Consider the following 5733-nt stretch of genomic DNA (forward strand, 5'->3'; position numbering starts at 1 on the left):
GACTAGGGCTTTTCTTGGAAAATCCTGGTGCTGAAGGATAGAACCAAACTCCCACATTCTAGATGTACCAGAAATGAGCACCACTGGAGCCTCTCTCTCTCTCTCTCTTCTCTCTCTCTCTCTCTCTCTCTCTCTCAATTATGTCCTTGCTAAGCCCACTCCTATCCAATGATCTCTCTTTCTTTCTGAACCCCTCATAAACAGATGAGAATGAGCTAGCAATCTGTGAGCCCCAGAGAGTTAGTGAGGAAGGAGCCTCAATTCCATTTCAGACTGTCATTTAGGTTTCCTCTGCACTCCCCACCCCCAAGCCCGGAGCTCTGAGGGCCCTGAGATTCCCCAGAGTAAAGTTAGCACCTAAAAACTGCAGGTTGGGGTCAAGGATGTGTCTCAGTGGTGAAGTATGGCCTGACACATGAACCCAGGGATGAATCTCCAACACTAAAAAAATAAAAAAGACTGAGTTGTTGGGGCCAGAGATGGAGTTAGAGCGTTTGCCTTGCATGCAGAAGGTCAATGGCTCAAATCCTGGCATTCCATATGGTCCCCCGTGCCTGCCAGGGGGGATTCCTTAGTGTAGAGCCACGAGTGGCCCCTGAGCGCTGCTGAGTGTGACCTCCCCCCAAATGAAAAGACTGAGTTGTAAAGAGCAATTCCTTTCCAACTGGTGAGTTGTGGGATCCTCCAGGGTGTTCCACTCACCCCTCTCTCACCCTAAGGGTGACACACACATATACACATAGATGCCCACACATATACACACAGACAAGGAACCCTTTCATGTTTTACCTCCCTGTCCTCTGGAGTCTTAGGGTCCCCTTGGGTGAGCCTTTCCCACTGAGTGACAGAGAGTAGGAATCTCTTGAAGAACTGGGCAGCTCTGGGGCCAGGGACACCCTCATTTGGCTGATCCTAAACCCAGATCCCATGTGTGACTGAGCAAAGTCTTGGGGTCTCATTGAGGAGGAAATCCAGGGGCTCCCTACTGACAGAATAGAGGCAATGGGGCTCCTAAGCGAGGAGAGGTGACTTCTCCTGGGCCTCGACCCCCTGAATCCCTCTATCCACACAGCCATATCCCAGCAGCCCCAAAGCATTCAGCGTGCAGAAGTGAGGAGGAGCTGTTCTCCCCCCCAGTGGCGCCTCCCTTTCAGGGACAATTGTACAGTGGCCTTGGGGAGTATAAATAGCCCCACCTCAGCACCTCTAGGCTGGTGCCTTGAAAACATAAAGCTCATGTCTTTGAGATGTGGCAGCACTCAGAAGGAGGGGAGCAAGTCTCCATTGCCTTATGAGTGTGTTTATGTAAATGCACATGATTGTGTGTGCATGTTTGAATACATGCACAAATGCATGTATTCTTGATGTCTGTGTGCTCATGTATGTATATGTATGAGCATACATATGGAGCAGGGAATCCTGCAGGTGGACTAAGGCTGGGCAGTGGGAAAAGCCCCCTGGCAACTACACACTAGGGCAAGTCAAGTCAGCCACCACTCTTGGTTCCATCCCCAAATTTCTGGGTCCCTATCACCTGGATCTGAGCCCTGTGCATTCTTTTTTTTTCTCTGACATCTTCTTGCATACCCAACCCTTTCAAGCCTCAGTCTGCATACGCTGCTTCACTTTGTAGGCCACTTTTCCCCTAACTCTGCTCCTGGCACATTTCGCGCCTGTCAGAAAGCTACCGACAAGGGATCCGAGGGATAGCACAGTTGGTAAGGCATTTGCCTTGCACGCTGTTGACCTGGGTTCAATTCCCTGAGCGTCACCTGGTGTGGCCCAAAAACGACAACAACACCAGAAAGCCACCAACAAGGAGCTGGAGCGATAGTAAAGTGGTAGGGTGTTGGCCTTGCATGAGGCCAACACAGGATGGACCCTGATTTGATTCCCAGCATCTCATATGGTCCCACAAGCCTGCCAGGAGTGATTTCTAAGGGCAGAGCCAGGGTTAACCCCTGAGCACTGCTGGGTGTGATCCAAAAAATCCCCAAAACAAGCAAAAAGAGAAAGCCACCAACAATATCACTCTCTCAGGGCCTCCGGTATAGCTCACTGGCGAAAGAGACCTGCCTCGCAAGTCAGAAGTCTGAGCATCATGACTAAAGTGTACAACTCTGGTGAGTACCACAACCAAACATGTCATGTTAAGCACTGTGACCAAGTGTGGTGTCACTATCAACAGCAACACGGAAAATACATAATGTAGAGGTACCGTTTTTTTTTTTCCATTTTGGGGACCTCCCAAGCAATGCTCGGGGGAACGTGGGACCACTTCTTGCAGTACAGTACTACACACAGATGTGATGCTACATGGTCCTGTGTTAGGCTCCTTCAAGACCACACTTGGTGCTTCAAAATCAGGCCATTACTGGCCTCTCGGCTCTATCTTCAGTCCTAAAGAGCTTTTTATTAAAAGAAATTAGATATTTGGGGCAGGGGCAATAGTACAGCAGGTAGTGTTTGCCTTGCACAGTTGATCTGGGCTCAATCCCTGCCACTCCTGTGGTCTTTTGAGCATCTCTAGGAATGACCCCTGAGCAGATCCAGTTGTAAAACCCTGAACATTACTGGATGTGTTCCTCTCAGAAGTTGGGTGTGTGTGTGTGTGTGTGTGTGTGTGTGTGCTGGAACTGTAGCACAGCAGGAAAGGAGCTTGTCTTGCACATATTTTTTCTCTTTTTTCTTATTAGGAAGAAAGGAGGGAGAGAGGGAAGGAGGAGGGAAGGTGGGAGAGAGGGAGGGAGGGAGGGAGAGAGGGAAGGAGGAGGGAGGGCATTCGAACTGAGTTCATCTCTGGTTCCACCTAAGGTCCCCCATGCTCCACAAATAGTGATCCTTGAAAACTGCTGAGTGTGATCTAAAAACAAAACAAAAATTAAAAAAATATATATTTTAGGGGCCCGAGTGATAGCACAGTGGTAGGGTGTTTGCCTTGTGCACAGCCGATTTAGGATGGACCTTGGTTCAATCCCCAGAAGCATCCCAAATGGTCCCCCAAGCCAGGAGCAATTTCTGAGTGCATAGCCAGGAGTAACCCTGAGCAAAACAGGGTGTGGCCCCAAAAAGCAATATATATATATATATATATATATATATATATATATATATATATATATATATATATATATATATTTAAATGTAAAGGGGCCAGAAAGATAGCACAGCATTGGGTGGTCCTCAGCATCCCATATAGTCCACAGAACCCATCAGGAGTGATTCCAAAGGACAGAGCAATATTAAGTCTTGAGCATTGCCAAGTGTGGCCCAGAATGAAGCAAAAAGTTGGCTTGGGTATGTAACTCAGCAGTAGAGCATTTGTTTATTTGTGTGAGACTCTGAGTTAGATCCCTAGAACCATGAAAAATTATAGGGTCGGGCCGGCGAGATAGTATGGGGTAAGGCATTTGCCTTCCATGCAGAAGCATGGTGATTCGAATCCCGGCATCCTATATGGTCCCCCGTGCCTGCCAGGGGCGATTTCTGAGTGTAGAGCCAGGAGTAACCCCTGAGCACTGCCAGGTGTGACCCAAAAACAACAACAACAACAAAAATATATATATATATATAGAGAGAGAGTCAGGGTGATAATATAGCAGGTCTTGTAAGCAGCCAACTAGGGATGGATCTTCAGCATCCGATATGATCTCCTGTGTATCACCAGGAGTACTTCCTGAGCATAGAACCAGAAGTAACCCCTAAGCACTGCCACGTATGATCCCCAGCCAAAATTTATAATACAAGAAGTGGAGATCTAAAAGGGAGGAATGTTAGAGTCATTGAAAGGATGTGGGCCACTGATGATAACCAGTTTAGTGTTGGAATTATGTGCATGAGAGCCATTATTAACTATATTGTAAATCACAGAGCTCTAAGAAAAAAAAATCTAATCTTGGGATTAGAGTGAAAGGACAGTGGGTAGAGCATTTGTCTTGCATGCAGTCAACCCAGGTTTGATCCTGAGCATCCCTATGGTCTCCTGAGCCATCCAGGAGTAATTTCTGAGCAGAGACAGCCAGGAGTAACACCTGAACTCCCCTAGTGTGGCCAAAAAACAAAAATATATATATATAATCTTAGGACTTAGAAGATAGCTAAAAGAGCTGGAGAACATTTATTTTTGCTTATTTATTTTTATATTTTATTTAAACACAGTGTCTTACATAGTTTTCATAATACAGTTGTTTCAGACATTCAATATTCAATACCAATTCCTCCACCTGTTCCCCCCTCAATCCCTGCAAGCCTGCTTCCTTAGCAGACAAAAATAACTTATTTTGTATTGCTTTTTACAATGAAATGGCTAATGGAATTATAAAAAAATACTTCAATTGGGGCCGGAGTGATAGAACAGTGGGTAGGATGTTTGCCTTGCATCTGGCTGACCTAGGTTTGATCCCCGGCATCCCAAATGGTCCCCTGAGCCTGCCAGGAGTAAACCCTGAGTGTCTCCGGGTCATACCCAGAGAAAGAAAAAAAAAAACTTCATTAAAAGAAAATTTGTGGGGCCAGCGCAGTGGCGCTAGAGGTAAGGTGTCTGCCTTGCCAGCGCTAGCATAGGACGACCTGCGGTTTGATTCCCCGGCGTCCCATATGGTCCCCCAAGCCAGGAGCGACCTCTGAGCACATAGCCAGGAGTAACCCCTGAGCGTCACTGGGTGTGGCCCAAAAACAAAACAAAACAAAAAAGAAAATTTGTGAATATTGTTTTGAATTTTGTTTTTTTATTTGTGTGTGTGTGTGAATATTGTTATATTTCACAATGGGGTTATTAGTGAGAGTGTCTCTGAGGATTTACTAAGACAGTTGTTGTCATTCTGTGTTACTGTTTTTATTTATTAAGCTTAGGTAACTTCTATGCTACTTTTCCATCAAATTTGATATACTCCTACCCGGAGTGTCAGGATTGTAAATTTGGAGGCATCCTGCTACAGGAACTCCAGGACCTGTAGAATTGGGACTGTAAGTTGACATGCAGTGGGGTGGAGGAAAGTAGGCTGCTTTCTTCCACTCTAAGAAGACCCCAGAATTTTCAGCCCCAAACTCAGTATACTTGGAATTTTCATCCCTTTGGCACCTCTGCGATTGTGACGCAGTGAAGTTGGGCCATTGGAATGGTAGCAGCTATGAGGTGTTGGTGCAATTGTAGGAGCTTCATCAGGGCAGGGACTAGCCCTGTTCCCCTCCTGAGAATGCTCCAGAATTTTCAATCAGAAGACCATGAATGTTAGTTAGCAGCTTGGCTTGCTTCTCTTCTGACATTCATAGAGTAGCACATGCTTCTCATGAATGAGTCTCAGGTTTAATCTCCAACTCTGTTTGTTCCCCTGAGCAACCATAAAAGTGACCCCCTATAAAAAAACTGTTCCAAGAGTCATCATTGGATCTACAGGGTGTTTTCCAAAAATAAATGAATTATTTTTTTGGAGAACCACTTCTCACCTCTCAGTTTAAAGCTGTCCTCCATCTCCTCAGAACAGCCTGCCATCAGCATTTATCACAATTTGTACCTGGATAGTCATTTGCTCATTTACTAGTCCAAGGGCAAATATCTGTGTCTTTGAGTCCCTGGACCCCATAGGCCGGGCATATAGCATATGCACCATAAATTTACTCATTTATAGTGGCTAGCCCTCACCAGATTCTTCTGCAGAGCAAGAGGAGGTGGGAGAGGAATGTCCTCTGTTCTCTTATCGCCCCCACAGGCAGAGGGACAGAGGCCAGCACAGG

Source organism: Suncus etruscus, chromosome 7 (assembly GCF_024139225.1).
Source record: "Suncus etruscus isolate mSunEtr1 chromosome 7, mSunEtr1.pri.cur, whole genome shotgun sequence".
Classification (NCBI taxonomy): domain Eukaryota; kingdom Metazoa; phylum Chordata; class Mammalia; order Eulipotyphla; family Soricidae; genus Suncus; species Suncus etruscus.